This window comes from Pseudophryne corroboree, chromosome 5 (genome assembly GCF_028390025.1).
Source record: "Pseudophryne corroboree isolate aPseCor3 chromosome 5, aPseCor3.hap2, whole genome shotgun sequence".
NCBI lineage: Eukaryota > Metazoa > Chordata > Amphibia > Anura > Myobatrachidae > Pseudophryne > Pseudophryne corroboree.
In genome coordinates, this window is record NC_086448.1 from 706,927,906 (window position 1) to 706,947,767 (window position 19,862).

Here is a 19,862-nt window from a genome sequence, read left to right on the forward strand (position 1 = left end):
CCCACTCCACAAGGAAGGTGGGCTCATCTTGGGCGGCTGCCCGAGGGGTCTCGGCTTTACAACTTTGCCGAGCAGCTACTTTGTCAGGAGCAAATACGTTTGTAAAATTCTACAAAATTGATATCCTGGCTGAGGAGGACCTGGAGTTCTCTCATTTGGTGCTGCAGAGTCATCCGCACTCTCCCGCCCGTTTGGGAGCTTTGGTATAATCCCCATGGTCCTTACGGAGTCCCCAGCATCCACTTAGGACGTTAGAGAAAATAAGAATTTACTTACCGATAATTCTATTTCTCATAGTCCGTAGTGGATGCTGGGCGCCCATCCCAAGTGCGGATTGTCTGCAATACTTGTACATAGTTATTGTTACAAAAATCGGGTTATTATTGTTGTGAGCCATCTTTCAGAGGCTCCTCTGTTATCATGCTGTTAACTGGGTTCAGATCACAGGTTATACGGTGTGATTGGTGTGGCTGGTATGAGTCTTACCCGGGATTCAAAATCCTTCCTTATTGTGTACGCTCGTCCGGGCACAGTATCCTAACTGTGGCTTGGAGGAGGGTCATAGGGGGAGGAGCCAGTGCACACCAGATAGTCCTAAAGCTTTCTTTAGATGTGCCCAGTCTCCTGCGGAGCCGCTCTTCCCCATGGTCCTTACGGAGTCCCCAGCATCCACTACGGACTATGAGAAATAGAATTATCGGTAAGTAAATTCTTATTATTTACATTAAGTCGGAGCATCTGTATAACATGTTCATCAGCAAATTTGGTATGGTTTAAACGCCCACTAAAACAACAAGCCATGGCCAGCCTACGCGGAACATGTACAACCTGCTGACCATGTTGATTTTCCAGGCCTGGGTTTATTGTAGCCTCATGGAGCAGTGTCAAGTATCCCCCAGCAAACAAGACAGCAGTACTACACACAATAGCAGCCATTTCAGATTGAGAGTGGTGAAAAATGTGTTGGGGCCCCATTTAAAGGTCAAAAAAGTCAGGTGTGAGTAATGTAGAATTGGCAACACATGTAAACACGCTTCTCAAAAGCAGGTCTACTTTTTTTTTGGCTTTTTGTACGATTCGTATTTTTTCACGGCCGCACATGCATTTTCACGCAAGAGATTTCAAATACGAATGGTTAGTAAATGACCGTGTTCAATACCTAAACAGCCGCGTTTGACCGATGGTGTATTCATTCGTATTTTTACTACACAGCCATAATAAAAATACGAATGCCCTCATCACTGCCGAGATTTGAGTTTAGTAAATTCCCGAGATGACACTTTGAAGAAAAAACACCATCTCGGTCAAAATCGGGAGCTTAGTAAATATACCCCAAGGTCGGAGATATAGATGGGAGAGTAGTGGGTGAGGGCTTTGTAAGTGAGTGTGAGAAGCTTGAAATGGATTCTGAAAGGGAAGGGGAGCCAGTGAAGGTCTTGTAAGAGAGGAGAGGTGGACGTAGTGCGTTTGGTGAGGAAAAAGAGCCGGGCAGCAGCATTGAGGATAGATTGGAGTGGAGAGAGATATTTGTCAGGAATGTCAGTCAGGAGGAGATTACAGTAGTCCAGTCTGGAGATGACCAGTGAGTGGATAAGAGTCTTAGTAGTATCCTGGGTCAGAAAGGGTCTGATCCTGGAAATATTTTTAAGATGAAAACGGCAGGTTTGTGAGAGGTGCTGAATTTGTGGTTTGTAGGAGAGGGAGGAGTCAAGGATTACTCCAAGACAGCGCACTTGGGGGCTAAAGGAGATAGTAGTGCCATCAATAGGTAATGAGATTGTAGGAGGTGAGGTTATGTGGGAGGAAGGGAAGATGATCATCTCGGTCTTAGACATGTTAAGTTTCAGAAAGCGCTGGGACATCCAAACAGAGATAGCAGAGAGACAGTTGGAGATACGAGTGAGGAGAGCAGGGGAGAGGTCTGGAGAGGAAAGACAGATTTGAGTGTCATCAGCATAGAGCTGATATTGGAAATCAAAAGAACTAATGAGCTTACCTAGTGAGGACATACAGAGAAAGAAAAGAAGAGGACCAAGGACAGAACCTTGGGGTACACCTACAGTTAGTGGAAGTGAGGGGGAGGGGGAGTCATGAGAGGAGACAGAGAATGAATGGTCAGAGAGGTAGGAAAACAGCCAAGAGAGCGCAGTATCACGCAGACCAATGGAGTGAAGGATTTGCAGTAGGAGAGGGTGGTCCACAGTGTCAAAAGCAGCAGAGAGGTCAAGAACAATAAATAGAGAGTAGTGGCCCTTAGATTTAGCAGCATGGAGGTCATTGCAGACTTTTGTACGGGCAGTTTCAGTGGAGTGGAGAGGACGGAAGCCAGACTGGAATGGGTCAAGCAGTGAGTGTGAGGAAAGAAAGGAAGTCGCTTTTCCAAAAAACTGTCTTCCCAAAAAGACCAGTTTTTCGGAAGTGATAATTGTATAATGGGGGCATGATGAATACTAAAAAAAAGTGTGAGAGAATACAATGAGAATTGAAAACTAAAAATTCTTATTGCACAATATTTTCATGATGAATATGCCCCTAACAGTCAGGGACTGTTTGGAAGGGGGAGGGTAGAAGAATCTGTAACCACCGCTGCGTGTTTGTATGCAGTTGCTTGGATCTGCAAAGTCACCAATGGACATCTCAATGCATTTCCAATCAACTACAGTATAAGCAGTGGCATTAGAAGGCAGGTGCGGGGGAGTGCGGCAGTGGTGACACCAAAGTGCCAGCTCTTCTGCAGTGACAGGAGCCGAGTGCTGCAGTGTAATAATCTCCTGCAGCACTCTGCTCCTGTTACAGATAAGAGCCGGCACTGCACGCTGCCCAGTCTCCGGAGGCAGCCAGCATCTTCAGGGAAGCTGGACATGCCCCCGGAGCAAAGGAGAAAAGACCCGCGAGGCCACGTCCCTTTCAGACATCCGTTTCTCTGGCGGCCTGAGCGCGCGGGGGGGGGGGGGGGTAACAGTACACCGTGCGCTCCGGTGACGCCTCTGAGTATAAGCATACTTTTCACACGTTAGCTGTGTAGAGGAATGAAGCTGAAACTGCACTGATGCACAACTCTGACTCAGGCTCTTTGAGAAAAGACTCATCTCATGAGACAAAGCACAGACCCACTTGCCTAAATGTGATAGCTTGGAAGGTGTTTGCAGCGATGACATTTTGTTGATTTAGCAGCTAGCTGTAGTATAAAGCACCAATATTTTAGAAGGGAAAACTAGCCAGCTAAATCGCAGGGATCTTGTCACTGACTAATTTGCATGCTGGTGGAGAATTACTGTTGGTGTTCCTATGAGTGCAGAAGCAGCCAGTCTTGGGGAGACAGGTTCTTAAAGCATTTTGTTACTCCAGGTAACTTCCTCAGAAGGTAAAGACAGGTGCACTGCTGTCAGTTATTTATACCCCTTTTCCACTAGAAGTCTCGGGTCTGACACGGAATTTGGAACATAGTTCCAAGCTAGGTCAGACCCGAGAGACGGACCCCTTTTCCACAACGGCACAACCCGGGAATATCCCAGGTCGGCGCCATTTACTCTGCACCCGGATGCAGTGTCTTCTGGCCAGCGCTTGAAGATGACGTCATCTCAAAGCACCGGCAGATCGGGACCCTCGGGGCATGGCCTTGGTCCAGTTAGGCCACGCCACCAACTTGATGCTGACCACCATCACGGTGGGTGCAAGCCCAGCACTCTGGAAGCTGCTGGGCTGTCCCCATCCTCCGGCACACACTTTCCCGGCCAGCGCTACTACATGTGTCATAGTAAATGTCTTTTTAGAGCATTTATTAATTTAATAATAACATAGTTTTTGAAAACTTTCTTTTAAAGAGGATCAGCATTTAATTTTTTTATTTTTCCTCCCCCTAAGAATAACGCATTTTACTACAAACGTTCGGTAAACTATATAGCATAACATATTATAATATATTATTATGACATGGCATATTATTTACAGCTGGCAGGAGAATGTGGGACAATCAGAATCTGGGAATTTGTTGAATGCTCTAAGGCTATTATGTTACTGCAGTCAAAGAGGAGACAAATATGGACTAATGTTTTGTTGTAAATGAACACATATTGGTGGTCATTCCGAGTTGTTCGCTAGCTGCATTAGTTCGCTGTGCAGCGATGAGGCAAAAAAATGGCACTTCTGCGCATGCGTATGCGGTGCAATGCGCACGCGAGGTGTACTATTACAGTGAACAATGTAGTTTTACACAGGGTCTTGCGATGCTTTTCAGTCGCACAGGCAGCCAAAGAGTGATTTACAGGAAGAGGGGGTTTCTGGGTGTCAACTGACCGTTTTCAGGGAGTGTTCTGAAAAACGCAGACGTGCCAGGAAAATCGCAGGTGTGGCTGGGCGAACGCAGGGCGTGTTTGTGACGCCAAAAGAGGAACTGAATGGTCTGAAGTAATCGTAAGCGCTGAGTAGGTCTGAAACTACTCTGAAACTGCACACATTTTTTTTGTAGCTGCTCTGCAATCCCTTCGTTTGCACTTCTGCTAAACTAAAACCCAATCCCAGTGGGCGATGGCATATCGTTTGCACGGCTGCTAAAAACTGCTAGCGAGCGATCAACTCGGAATGACCCCCATTTTCCAAGAACCCACCACACTCTTATTATCATTACCTACTTATTATCACTAGATGGCGCTCAGTTACAACATCTGAATGCTCAGTGCAGAAAGGAGGATGAATATTATTTCAGATGGTTTTATCCGTTATTGTTCGTTAATATTTATTTATATATCATAAACATACTTTGAAGCTCTTTACTATTGGACAGACACAGTAATAACACAAAACTGGGTATTTACAAACAGGAAAAGAATAAAAGTATGTTTGGCATGAAAAGTACAGGGGGTGGGGATAGTAATTGGGTAGCCTAGGGAAGCTTCTGTAATTTGATAAGCGTAAAGGTGAGTTTTCAGGGGACACTTGAGGAATTACATGCTTGGGGTATGTATTGTTATATTAGGGAGAATTTCTACTTCATGGATGCAGCCCACAACAACCTATTGCAACCAAGACTGGCGGCCATTATTGAGGATGAGAGAAGCAGATTTTGGGCAGAACAGATAGAACGAGTTGGGAGATATTTTGAAATAGGTAAAGAAATGTACCCCACTCAGTATGGCCCTGCAGAAGGGTGTAGCTACCATAGGTGCAGGGAGTGCAGCTGCTATGGGGCCCAGAGCTGAGAGGGGCTTACCAGTGAAAGTTCCATGTCATAAACATTTTCACCATTGGGAGGTACATAGGGACCCTTACAAACTTTTACCTTGGGGCCTACAATTTATCTAGGTATGCCCCTGGATCTGCTTGTTGTAATGTGGTATAAAATGTACTTGGGGCATTATGATATTACACAATATGAACTGGGGCACTGTAATGTGGCCCAATAAGTGGAGGCACTATAATGGGGCATAATATGAACAGCTTTGTCCTACAATGCATTGCTCGGCTCGTCCTCTGGTCAGTCGTTATGGAACGGCGCCTGACAGCAGCTACCGTGTGGCCAAGAAAGAAAGAAGAATTATACTAACCCTCTCCGCTGGCTCAGGCTCCTCGGTGCAGCTTCTGACGATTCCCGGGCAGGAGAGAAGGAGGAGGAGGGAGGTGGAGGAGGGAGCCGCAGCAGCGCTGTGTTATTGGTTGAGGCGCTGCTGCTGCTGCCCCTCTGCTTCACTATAGGCTATTCTCGGAAGACAGCCTATAGGGAAGCAGAGGGGCAGCAGCAGCAGCGCCTCAACCAGTAACAAAGCGCTGCTGCGGCTCCCTCCTCCACCTCCCTCCACCTCCTTCTCCCCCGTGGCCGCTGCAGTGCGCTCCTCTCCTCTCCGGGCGGCTGTGTGCTGCGGGCAGCGGTTGCCCGCAGCACACAGCGGCATGTGATGAGTCAGTTTTGACTTATTACATGCTTTGGGCCCCTGGACAGAGGCGGGCCCCAGTGCAACGCACTGGTTGCACTGGCGGTAGTTCTGCCTCTGGTCCCCAGTGCCAGATATGCCCCCAGTGCCAGATACACATCCACCCAGTGCCAGATATGCCCCCAGTGCCAGATACACATCCACCCAGTGCCAGATATGCCCTAGTGCCAGAAACACAAGTCCCCCCAGTGCCAGATATGCCCCCAGTGCCAGATACACGTCCCCCCAGTGCCAGATATGCCCCCAGTGCCAGATACACGTCCCCCCAGTGCCAGATATGCCCCCAGTGCCAGATACACGTCCCCCCAGTGCCAGATATGCCCCCAGTGTAAGATACACATCCCCACACTGCGCCCCTCAAGTGCTGCTCACTGCCGCGCTGCTGCTCTGCTCAGTCTGCTGCTTGTGAGGGGAGGAGAGCGCAGCGTGCGCCTCTCCTGCCCCTCAGTCTCCTCTCACCAGCAGCGTTGATTCTCTCTAATTAGGCGCCGGTCCATGAGCCAATCATGGTTCGCGGACCGGCAGCTAAGACTCCTGATTGCCTCACGGGCCGGCGCCAGGCACTGCAGACTAGGGCAGTGAGAGGTGCCGCCGGAGCTTACGAGCCGCATGCGGAGATGAAAGAGCCGCGGGTTAGCCACTGCTGGTGTAGTGGAAGGTGGCGGCCGGCCTGTGACCCTTGGCAGTAGCGTGGCCCGGGGGGCACATTGCACCCTGCCCTCGGGCCAGCCCACCTCTGATCACATTCAGTTTGGTCAAAGTGGTTTTAAGATGGAGATTGGACAACCACTAGATTTGAAATTGATTTTTTCCATAAAATTACAGTCAAGATTTTGCCTACATTCATGTGATGGAAAAGATCAAAGACTAAGGGCCCCTCGCTAAAGGGTAATGTCCTCATTTTAGTATTTAACAAACAGCAGTAAGCTTAGCCGTCTGTCACTATACTGCTTACCAGGGGCGGATTTAAGGGTCAGGCCGCCCCAAGGCACATTATTGGACACCCTCCATCATGTCACCACCACCTTCATTTTGAGGTCAGTCAGGATACCTTGAGACGACCAAAACAGCCTCAACCTCATCCCACTACCACCTCCGAGACCACAATCTGCTGCCCATTGTCCTACTCCCTTCAGTTGCAAAATAAAATATAAAAAAAAAAAGTTGTAATGACAAAAAGAATAACCTGGACTCATCACCCTGGTGTGCTGCCGCCCCAGCAAGTGCCGCCCCTAGGCACGTGCCTCATGTGTCTAGTGGGAAATCCACCACACTGCTTACACCATCTATAGGGCATAAGCAGTACCCGCAGCAATGGGGACCCAGTAACAGCCTTTCCAGCTTCAGAAAAGTCTTCCAGGCACTGGAGAGTCCCTCTGCCGGATGAAAGTGGAATGTGCATGTGTGGACTGGCCTTCGCACATAACACAGATCACTGGAAGTGATAGGCTACCAGCAAAGCGTGGAGGCTGCCGCCGGACCTCACGGAGGGATAAGTTATGTTAAATACCAATGTCATATTTGTTGTCATCATTGTGCTACTAAATGAAATATGCCTCTGGTAATAAGCATCATTGTTAAATGGAACCCTAAATTGGATCACGTGTAGTAGGAGTATCTCCTAGTATGGGTGATCTCATGGGATCAGTACGAAATCCCGCCGGACAGGATCCCGGTGGTCGGAATACCGACACCGGGATCCCGACTGGCACAATCCCGACAGGGGGGGGGGGGGGCGAGCGCAACGCAGCCCCTTGCGGGAACGGTGCCTTGCTACACTCGGCACACTCATTTATTCTCCCTCTATGGGTGTCGTGGACACCCACAGAGGGAGAATATGTCGGGATTGTGCCGGTCTGGATCCCGGTGTCGGTATTTCGACCGCCAGGATTCCGTCCGGCGGGATCTTGACCGCATCCCGATCTCACGGTACTATAAAAAAAACTAGCTGGATCTAAATTATTTGACACGGCGACTGTTCAGCATGAAAAAGCAAATGCTGAAAACAAATACACATATACAGAATGTACACTTTGTACACTCATACGCACTGTAGCCATAAACACATTGTGGGCCGGCTGTAATGATGCCCGAGTTCGGCAGCCATGTGGGATGCCGGCTGAACTTGGATGTTCTTTTAAAGGGGCAATCACTTTGAAGGCATGGTTTTGCATGGTAAGTGATTGCCCGATTAAAAAAACCTCTGAGTTCAGCCGGCATCCCACACGGCCGCCAAACTCGGGCGTCATTACATTCAGCCCTATATGTGTGGCTAAGTTGTGCTCGCAGTGTTGCTGTTAGTCCAGCAGTATAAGGTAGCCTTAAATTCCCGGAGGACACCACATTTAAGGTGCAAACACATGGTGCAATGCACTCAATGCCCGATATTGACTATGCCATGTGGCCGGAGCCCGGCACCACCGACTTAGTCAATGTTGGGCTGCCTGCACAGTCTAGTTTTTATTGCGATGCCGATACCGTGGGACCGCGCATCGGCATCACAAGCTGTGTACACACAGTGCAATATGCACTAACTTTCCTTACGATTTTGACTATATAGTGAAAATTGGAAGGAAATTTAATAGAGATGAGCGGGTTCGGTTTCTCTGAATCCGAACCCGCCCGAACTTCATGTTTTTTTACACGGGTCCGAGCGACTCGGATCTTCCCGCCTTGCTCGGTTAACCCGAGCGCGCCCGAACGTCATCATCACGCTGTCGGATTCTCGCGAGGCTCGGATTCTATCGCGAGACTCGGATTCTATATAAGGAGCCGCGCGTCGCGGCCATTTTCACACGTGCATTGAGATTGATAGGGAGAGGACGTGGCTGGCGTCCTCTCCATTTAGATTATAAGAGAGAGAGATTTACTGGAGCTTAGGACTAGGAGGAGTACTGTAGAAGTGTAGAGAGTGCAGAGAGTTTACTAGTGAGTGACCACCAGACAGTGCAGTTTATTTAATATATCCGTTCTCTGCCTGAAAAAAGCGATACACACAGTGACTCAGTCACATACCATATCTGTGTGCACTGCTCAGGCTCAGCCCAGTGTGCTGCATCATCTATATATATTATATATCTGTCTGACTGCTCAGCTCACACAGCTTATAATTGTGGGGGAGACTGGGGAGCACTGCAGTGCCAGTTATAGGTTATAGCAGGAGCCAGGAGTACATAATATTATATAGTGAGTGACCACCAGACAGTGCAGTTTATTTAATATATCCGTTCTCTGCCTGAAAAAAGCGATACACACAGTGACTCAGTCACATACCATATCTGTGTGCACTGCTCAGGCTCAGCCCAGTGTGCTGCATCATCTATATATATTATATATCTGTCTGACTGCTCAGCTCACACAGCTTATAATTGTGGGGGAGACTGGGGAGCACTGCAGTGCCAGTTATAGGTTATAGCAGGAGCCAGGAGTACATAATATTATATTAAAATTAAACAGTGCACACTTTTGCTGCAGGAGTGCCACTGCCAGTGTGACTGACCAGTGACCTGACCACACTGACCACCAGTATAGTTAGTAGTATACTTATATTGTGATTGCCTGAAAAAGTTAAACACTCGTCGTGTGACTTCACTTGTGTGTTGTTGTTTTTTTATTCTATAAAAATAAAACTCATTCTGCTGACAGACAGTGTCCAGCAGGTCCGTCATTATATAATATATAATATATACCTGTCCGGCTGCAGTAGTGATATATATATATTTTTTATATCATTTATCATCCAGTCGCAGCAGACACAGTACGGTAGTTCACGGCTGTGGCTACCTCTGTGTCTGCACTCGGCAGGCAGTCCGTCCATAATTGTATACCACCTAACCGTGGTTTTTTTTTCTTCTTTATACATACATACTACTACGACATCTCTTTATCAACCAGTCTATATTAGCAGCAGACACAGTACAGTACGGTAGTTCACGGCTGTGGCTACCTCTGTGTCTGCACTCGGCAGGCAGTCCGTCCATAATTGTATACCACCTAACCGTGGTTTTTTTTTCTTTCTTCTTTATACATACATAGTTACATAGACATCTCTTTATCAACCAGTCTATATTAGCAGCAGACACAGTACAGTACGGTAGTTCACGGCTGTGGCTACCTCTGTGTCTGCACTCGGCAGGCAGTCCGTCCATAATTGTATACCACCTAACCGTGGTTTTTTTTTCTTTCTTCTTTATACATACATAGTTACATAGACATCTCTTTATCAACCAGTCTATATTAGCAGCAGACACAGTACAGTACGGTAGTTCACGGCTGTGGCTACCTCTGTGTCTGCACTCGGCAGGCAGTCCGTCCATAATTGTATACCACCTAACCGTGGTTTTTTTTTCTTTCTTCTTTATACATACATAGTTACATAGACATCTCTTTATCAACCAGTCTATATTAGCAGCAGACACAGTACAGTACGGTAGTTCACGGCTGTGGCTACCTCTGTGTCTGCACTCGGCAGGCAGTCCGTCCATAATTGTATACCACCTAACCGTGGTTTTTTTTTCTTTCTTCTTTATACATACATAGTTACATAGACATCTCTTTATCAACCAGTCTATATTAGCAGCAGACACAGTACAGTACGGTAGTTCACGGCTGTGGCTACCTCTGTGTCTGCACTCGGCAGGCAGTCCGTCCATAATTGTATACCACCTAACCGTGGTTTTTTTTTCTTTCTTCTTTATACATACATAGTTACATAGACATCTCTTTATCAACCAGTCTATATTAGCAGCAGACACAGTACAGTACGGTAGTTCACGGCTGTGGCTACCTCTGTGTCTGCACTCGGCAGGCAGTCCGTCCATAATTGTATACCACCTAACCGTGGTTTTTTTTTCTTTCTTCTTTATACATACATACTACTACGACATCTCTTTATCAACCAGTCTATATTATTAGCAGCAGACACAGTACAGTACGGTAGTTCACGGCTGTGGCTACCTCTGTGTCTGCACTCGGCAGGCAGTCCGTCCATAATTGTATACCACCTAACCGTGGTTTTTTTTTCTTTCTTCTTTATACATACATAGTTACATAGACATCTCTTTATCAACCAGTCTATATTAGCAGCAGACACAGTACAGTACGGTAGTTCACGGCTGTGGCTACCTCTGTGTCTGCACTCGGCAGTCCGTCCATAATTGTATACTAGTATCCATCTCCATTGTTTACCTGAGGTGCCTTTTAGTTGTGCCTATTAAAATATGGAGAACAAAAATGTTGAGGTTCCAAAATTAGGGAAAGATCAAGATCCACTTCCACCTCGTGCTGAAGCTGCTGCCACTAGTCATGGCCGAGACGATGAAATGCCAGCAACGTCGTCTGCCAAGGCCGATGCCCAATGTCATAGTACAGAGCATGTCAAATCCAAAACACCAAATATCAGTAAAAAAAGGACTCCAAAACCTAAAATAAAATTGTCGTCGGAGAAGCGTAAACTTGCCAATATGCCATTTACCACACGGAGTGGCAAGGAACGGCTGAGGCCCTGGCCTATGTTCATGGCTAGTGGTTCAGCTTCACATGAGGATGGAAGCACTCAGCCTCTCGCTAGAAAACTGAAAAGACTCAAGCTGGCAAAAGCACCGCAAAGAACTGTGCGTTCTTCGAAATCCCAAATCCACAAGGAGAGTCCAATTGTGTCGGTTGCGATGCCTGACCTTCCCAACACTGGACGTGAAGAGCATGCGCCTTCCACCATTTGCACGCCCCCTGCAAGTGCTGGAAGGAGCACCCGCAGTCCAGTTCCTGATAGTCAGATTGAAGATGAAGATGTTGAAGTACACCAGGATGAGGAGGATATGGGTGTTGCTGGCGCTGGGGAGGAAATTGACCAGGAGGATTCTGATGGTGAGGTGGTTTGTTTAAGTCAGGCACCCGGGGAGACACCTGTTGTCCGTGGGAGGAATATGGCCGTTGACATGCCTGGTGAAAATACCAAAAAAATCAGCTCTTCAGTGTGGAGGTATTTCAACAGAAAAGCGGACAACAGGTGTCAAGCCGTGTGTTGCCTTTGTCAAGCTGTAATAAGTAGGGGTAAGGACGTTAACCACCTCGGAACATCCTCCCTTATACGTCACCTGCAGCGCATTCATAATAAGTCAGTGACAAGTTCAAAAACTTTGGGCGACAGCGGAAGCAGTCCACTGACCAGTAAATCCCTTCCTCTTGTAACCAAGCTCACGCAAACCACCCCACCAACTCCCTCAGTGTCAATTTCCTCCTTCCCCAGGAATGCCAATAGTCCTGCAGGCCATGTCACTGGCAATTCTGACGAGTCCTCTCCTGCCTGGGATTCCTCCGATGCATCCTTGCGTGTAACGCCTACTGCTGCTGGCGCTGCTGTTGTTGCTGCTGGGAGTCGATGGTCATCCCAGAGGGGAAGTCGTAAGCCCACTTGTACTACTTCCAGTAAGCAATTGACTGTCCAACAGTCCTTTGCGAGGAAGATGAAATATCACAGCAGTCATCCTGCTGCAAAGCGGATAACTGAGGCCTTGACAACTATGTTGGTGTTAGACGTGCGTCCGGTATCCGCCGTTAGTTCACAGGGAACTAGACAATTTATTGAGGCAGTGTGCCCCCGTTACCAAATACCATCTAGGTTCCACTTCTCTAGGCAGGCGATACCGAGAATGTACACGGACGTCAGAAAAAGACTCACCAGTGTCCTAAAAAATGCAGTTGTACCCAATGTCCACTTAACCACGGACATGTGGACAAGTGGAGCAGGGCAGGGTCAGGACTATATGACTGTGACAGCCCACTGGGTAGATGTATGGACTCCCGCCGCAAGAACAGCAGCGGCGGCACCAGTAGCAGCATCTCGCAAACGCCAACTCTTTCCTAGGCAGGCTACGCTTTGTATCACCGCTTTCCAGAATACGCACACAGCTGAAAACCTCTTACGGCAACTGAGGAAGATCATCGCGGAATGGCTTACCCCAATTGGACTCTCCTGTGGATTTGTGGCATCGGACAACGCCAGCAATATTGTGTGTGCATTAAATATGGGCAAATTCCAGCACGTCCCATGTTTTGCACATACCTTGAATTTGGTGGTGCAGAATTTTTAAAAAAACGACAGGGGCGTGCAAGAGATGCTGTCGGTGGCCAGAAGAATTGCGGGACACTTTCGGCGTACAGGCACCACGTACAGAAGACTGGAGCACCACCAAAAACTACTGAACCTGCCCTGCCATCATCTGAAGCAAGAAGTGGTAACGAGGTGGAATTCAACCCTCTATATGCTTCAGAGGTTGGAGGAGCAGCAAAAGGCCATTCAAGCCTATACAATTGAGCACGATATAGTAGGTGGAATGCACCTGTCTCAAGCGCAGTGGAGAATGATTTCAACGTTGTGCAAGGTTCTGATGCCCTTTGAACTTGCCACACGTGAAGTCAGTTCAGACACTGCCAGCCTGAGTCAGGTCATTCCCCTCATCAGGCTTTTGCAGAAGAAGCTGGAGACATTGAAGGAGGAGCTAACACGGAGCGATTCCGCTAGGCATGTGGGACTTGTGGATGGAGCCCTTAATTCGCTTAACAAGGATTCACGGGTGGTCAATCTGTTGAAATCAGAGCACTACATTTTGGCCACCGTGCTCGATCCTAGATTTAAAGCCTACCTTGGATCTCTCTTTCCGGCAGACACAAGTCTGCTGGGGTTGAAAGACCTGCTGGTGACAAAATTGTCAAGTCAAGCGGAACGCGACCTGTCAACATCTCCTCCTTCACATTCTCCCGCAACTGGGGGTGCGAGGAAAAGGCTCAGAATTCCGAGCCCACCCGCTGGCGGTGATGCAGGGCAGTCTGGAGCGACTGCTGATGCTGACATCTGGTCCGGACTGAAGGACCTGACAACGATTACGGACATGTCGTCTACTGTCACTGCATATGATTCTCTCAACATTGATAGAATGGTGGAGGATTATATGAGTGACCGCATCCAAGTAGGCACGTCACACAGTCCGTACTTATACTGGCAGGAAAAAGAGGCAATTTGGAGGCCCTTGCACAAACTGGCTTTATTCTACCTAAGTTGCCCTCCCACAAGTGTGTACTCCGAAAGAGTGTTTAGTGCCGCCGCTCACCTTGTCAGCAATCGGCGTACGAGGTTACATCCAGAAAATGTGGAGAAGATGATGTTCATTAAAATGAATTATAATCAATTCCTCCGCGGAGACATTGACCAGCAGCAATTGCCTCCACAAAGTACACAGGGAGCTGAGATGGTGGATTCCAGTGGGGACGAATTGATAATCTGTGAGGAGGGGGATGTACACGGTGATATATCGGAGGGTGATGATGAGGTGGACATCTTGCCTCTGTAGAGCCAGTTTGTGCAAGGAGAGATTAATTGCTTCTTTTTTGGGGGGGGTCCAAACCAACCCGTCATATCAGTCACAGTCGTGTGGCAGACCCTGTCACTGAAATGATGGGTTCGTTAAAGTGTGCATGTCCTGTTTTGTTTATACAACATAAGGGTGGGTGGGAGGGCCCAAGGACAATTCCATCTTGCACCTCTTTTTTCTTTTCTTTTTCTTTGCATCATGTGCTGATTGGGGAGGGTTTTTTGGAAGGGACATCCTGCGTGACACTGCAGTGCCACTCCTAAATGGGCCCGGTGTTTGTGTCGGCCACTAGGGTCGCTAATCTTACTCACACAGTCAGCTACCTCATTGCGCCTCTTTTTTTCTTTGCGTCATGTGCTGTTTGGGGAGGGTTTTTTGGAAGGGACATCCTGCGTGACACTGCAGTGCCACTCCTAGATGGGCCCGGTGTTTGTGTCGGCCACTAGGGTCGCTAATCTTACTCACACAGCTACCTCATTGCGCCTCTTTTTTTCTTTGCGTCATGTGCTGTTTGGGGAGGGTTTTTTGGAAGGGCCATCCTGCGTGACACTGCAGTGCCACTCCTAGATAGGCCCGGTGTTTGTGTCGGCCACTAGGGTCGCTAATCTTACTCACACAGCTACCTCATTGCGCCTCTTTTTTTCTTTGCGTCATGTGCTGTTTGGGGAGGGTTTTTTGGAAGGGACATCCTGCGTGACACTGCAGTGCCACTCCTAGATGGGCCCGGTGTTTGTGTCGGCCACTAGGGTCGCTTATCTTACTCACACAGCGACCTCGGTGCAAATTTTAGGACTAAAAATAATATTGTGAGGTGTGAGGTATTCAGAATAGACTGAAAATGAGTGTAAATTATGGTTTTTGAGGTTAATAATACTTTGGGATCAAAATGACCCCCAAATTCTATGATTTAAGCTGTTTTTTAGTGTTTTTTGAAAAAAACACCCGAATCCAAAACACACCCGAATCCGACAAAAAAAATTCGGTGAGGTTTTGCCAAAACGCGTTCGAACCCAAAACACGGCCGCGGAACCGAACCCAAAACCAAAACACAAAACCCGAAAAATTTCAGGCGCTCATCTCTAAAATTTAAGTGCATATGGCACCGTGTGACAGCTTAACAGCTCATCCTAATCACCAAATAGAGAACATTAGCAAAACTATCACATTTCCCTTTATTAAAGGGTTCAGACTCTCACATATTGTGAACATTTTACTTTTCCAAGACCAGCTCTGCCTAGTCATATGATGCGTGATTCCTGGGAGGTGGGGCTTTGTGACCGGCTCTGAGGACATTCGGCAGGTGGGGAAGCACACCTGTCAGACTAACGCAGGTGTCCTAAGGTGAGACAGATACATAGGAAACACCTATGGAGCTAAAAGTGATCATTATCCTGTGCAGGGCAGGGACGGCTGTCTCAGTGCTTGCTATTACATCTAAATCCATAGTTTCATTCAAAGGCAATAATCAGCATCATGTAAACACGTGCACTGACATTATGTATCTTCATCATATGCAGTTATGTATCTACAGTATATGACGTTATGTATCTCCAGTATATGACGCTATGTATATGAAGTTGTGTGCAGTTTGTCTGCATTTCAATTGTGTACAAACTTTTTCACATAGCTGACCTAATTAATAGCAACTCAAACCTAAGATCCAAATAGATCCAAACTGTAATTACGTGTGGTTAGTACTATTAAGTACATGTTAAACTTTATTTGACAGTGGAACAATACCTAATAAATAAAATATATCAATATGTCCCAAACTGTTCTTCTTTTTGCCTCAAATTCCCTGCAATTGGTGATTTATATGAATATTTATCTCCCACAGGGTCTGTTGGACTCTTTTATTTATGATACAGTAGTATTCCCTTTAGATAGGTCACATTCTCCTTGTGCCTCCTAACTACTCTCTCTGACCTCTTCTATTGGCCTCCAGTGGACTGACTTCTCTATTCATCAGTAGAAGTGGAACAAAACTAATAAACCACCAGGGACGTGCAGTCAGTGGAGGCAGGGGAGGCAGTGCCTCCCCTGTCATTCTCCCCTGTCATTAATGATTATAATAATATAAAGAAGATACTTATGACACATATTCTGTGTCATAAGTATATGCTTTATATAATTGTAATCATTTTTACATGAGAAAACAAGTTTTGATCTGTGTTAGAGGCACCGATAGCGGTGCCTCCTGCGGCTAATGACAAAGGGTTGGATGCAGGGGGCGGAGCCAAAGTGAGGGCTGTAAAAGCCCATTAAAAAAGAAGTATAAGCGGCACTAGTATGAGTGCCTCAGTGACAGGGGCGTGCTTTCAGCACATATGAAAGCACGCCCCTGTCACTGATGCAAATATGATTGGGCACCAGATCCTGAGCCCACCCTGCTTAACGCCTGACTTGAGTCCCGGGCGGCATCAGCGGAACTCATGCTCCAGCCAGCCGCCTGTCTCGGTCCCGCCGCCAGTAGCAGTAGTTCGGCGGCCGCGCTGTGGGACGGGAGGCATGAATGAATGCTCTCCCCAGCGAGGGCAGCGTCAGTGGAGCTCATGCTCCAGCCAGCCGCCTCTCTCGGTCCCGCCGGCCTGTAGCAGTAGTTCGGCCGCCGCGCTGCGGGACGGGAGGCATGAATGAATGCTCTCCCCAGCGACCCCAGCAGTGACCCCAGGCAAGCAAGGGGGGCCGGAGACCAGACATGAGGGGGGGATGAGCCATGGAGAGAGAGGCAGCCATGCGGGGACTCAGGGGGGGGCGGACACACGGTGGGGAGGGGGGCAACCTTGGGAATACACAGGGGGATAGCAGCATTGGGGACCTTAAGGGGGGGGACAGCCATGGGGATATAAAGGAAGGGAAGCAGCATTGGTGACCTTAAGGGGGGAGGCAGCCATGGGGACATAAAGGAGGGGAAGCAGCATTGGGGACCTTAAGGGGGGAGGCAGCTTGGGGATACACAGGGGGCTAGGCAGTCTTGGGGCGATACATAAGGGAGGCAGTCTTAGTGTGCTGTAATGTGAATTTCGGCTCATACCGTGTGGTAAAATATGAATTTCGTCTCATACCGTGTGCTGTAATGTGAATTTCAACTCATACCGTGTGCTGTAATGTGAATTCGGCTCATACTGTGTGCTGTAATGTGAATTTGGCTCATACCGTGTGCTGTAATGTGAATTCGGCTCATACCGTGTGCTGTAATGTGAATTTTGGCTCATACTGTGTGGTAAAATATGAATTTCGGCTCATACGGTGTGCTGTAATGTGAATTTCGGCTCATACCGTGTGCTGTAATGTGAATTTCGGCTCATACTGTGTGGTATCAAGTGAAAGGGGCGCCAGTACTAGATAGTATAAGGGGTCCTACTACACTGAAGGACACACCCCTGTTTGAGTGGCCACACCCCCTTTTCCGGAGGTGCACGCATAATTGCAACCTTTACTTTTCCATACCGCCACTGTATGTATGTATATATATATATATATATATATATATAAAATCTCAGTGCCTCCCCAGCCAATGACCTCACCGCACGTCACTGTAAACCACAGCCCTGATATTGTATTTAACAGTCTAGGGGATGCGTTTATATGACCGGTGGTCAGGAGACCGCCGGTCACAATACCAACGCTGGGATCCCAGCATCTGAAAATCCCGCCGGTTGGCATGCTGACCAACAGGGGACTATTCCCACTTGTGGGTGTCCACGACACCCATAGAGTTGGAACAGAACCTCTGGAGAATGCAGTGAGCTCACAAGGGACTCATTGCGATCGCCCCCGCTGACCATGTAACAGCCGGGATTGTAACCGGAGGTCTCCTGACCGCCGGTCGCACATACCCAACCACAGGCTAGTGTATGCTCAGTTTCTAAATTTATTAACACTCCTTTCCTTTTTTTCTGATCCAGTGAGGTGTCTAGAATAGGTGCAGGGAGCATAGGCATGCGCAGCACATTTTATTAGGGGGTGCACTGTTGGAGGGGTGTGTCTAGCACCGCCTTTTGGGCGTGTCTAGCACCATCTATTGACGGTCAACGTAATATAAAATATCCACCCTTGTACCAATCCTAATAATGCAGATGCATTGTCAGATGTTGCGGTGTGCACCAAACAAACACCCCTGATGGCACTCACTGCAATTACACTGCTCCTCCTCAGCCTGGTCTGGCTCCCCCTCTCTTTCCCCTGCAAGCTGCAGTCACTCACTGACACTGAGTCGCAGACTAGTTACTGCTGCTGCTGGAAAAACGCATTACGTGTCAATGCTGCTGCTGACCGCCTGCCAGTATTAAATTTGTCTTCCTAAGAGGAACGCTGGCTGCATGCTGCTCCTCATCAGTGGCTGGCATTGGCAGAGAATAGGAGAGAGGTGGGCGTGTGACGGGTGGGCGTGCGAGCAGCATGATGTCATCACGTCACATCACGCTGTTTTTGTACATTGAGGTGGAGCCGGGAGTATGAAAGCCGGTGGCAGTGGCACCCTTGATTAACCCAGGCGTCCAGTCAGTAATGCAGTCCTGACAGGGTGCATTAATCAGCCTGCTCGGCGATCGCTGCATCAGGCATGTGAGATCAGATTGCCGGACATTAGGGGGTGACTGTGCGCACCAGGCATCCCCCCTGTGCACGCCTATGGCAGGGAGTGCGGTGCACACGGTCCCCTGGGTCAGGATGGCCCACACAGCACACCCTGCACCCATTTCTTCAATACTTACCTCTACGACGGCAGCAGCAGAACTGCACATATCATCGTGAAAATGGCTCGGTGATTATTTTCACATCGTTTTGCGAATGCACAGTAGGAACATCACGGGGTAAATAGCCAATGGGACATTTCCCCGTAGACCTGTGCAGTAGACTGTGGCACAGTGCCAGACACTACTCACTAATGCGCTGCTTACTAGAGAGGAGGGGGCCTGGAGACTGCACACGGACCCCTTCACTCTTTATATGCCCCTGTTCAGATCACAATCTTATCTCCTATACACTCTCCCCTATCATATCAAGCTCAGTGTCACTGTAAGCCTCCTCAAAAATGCAGAAATATGAACGCTATTCATTTTCAACAGCTTTCCAAATCTCTGCAATAACTGCTCTCACCAATTTCTACATTCACTTCTCCTGAGATTGCTGTATCACACATGAACCAGACTCTAGAAATAGCCCTTGATGAAGTGGCTCCAGTTACCCATCACACACCACGTAGACTTAGATGTCAGCCATGACATTCTAAAGCAACAGCACATCTAAAAATTATCAGGTAAAGTAGAATGGCATTGGCGTAAATCTCGTACTTCAAGTGACTTTAGGCCTGATTCTGGTCTATATACAGAAGCTTATGCAGCTGCCATTTTTCAGGCTACAGACTTGCTAAGCAATGCAAGTGAAGCAGCCGCCCACCGGAGCCAGGGGTGTAGCGAGGGTGGCTCCGGTGGAGCGTGAGCTCCAGGCGCTGTAAAAATTAGAGGGTGCCGCAGAGCAAGAGGAAGCGGAGCAGAGGAGGTGCACACTAACTCGGACTCTGAAACTAGGTAGGGAACAGGTCATGCGTAGGCGACAGCAGGAG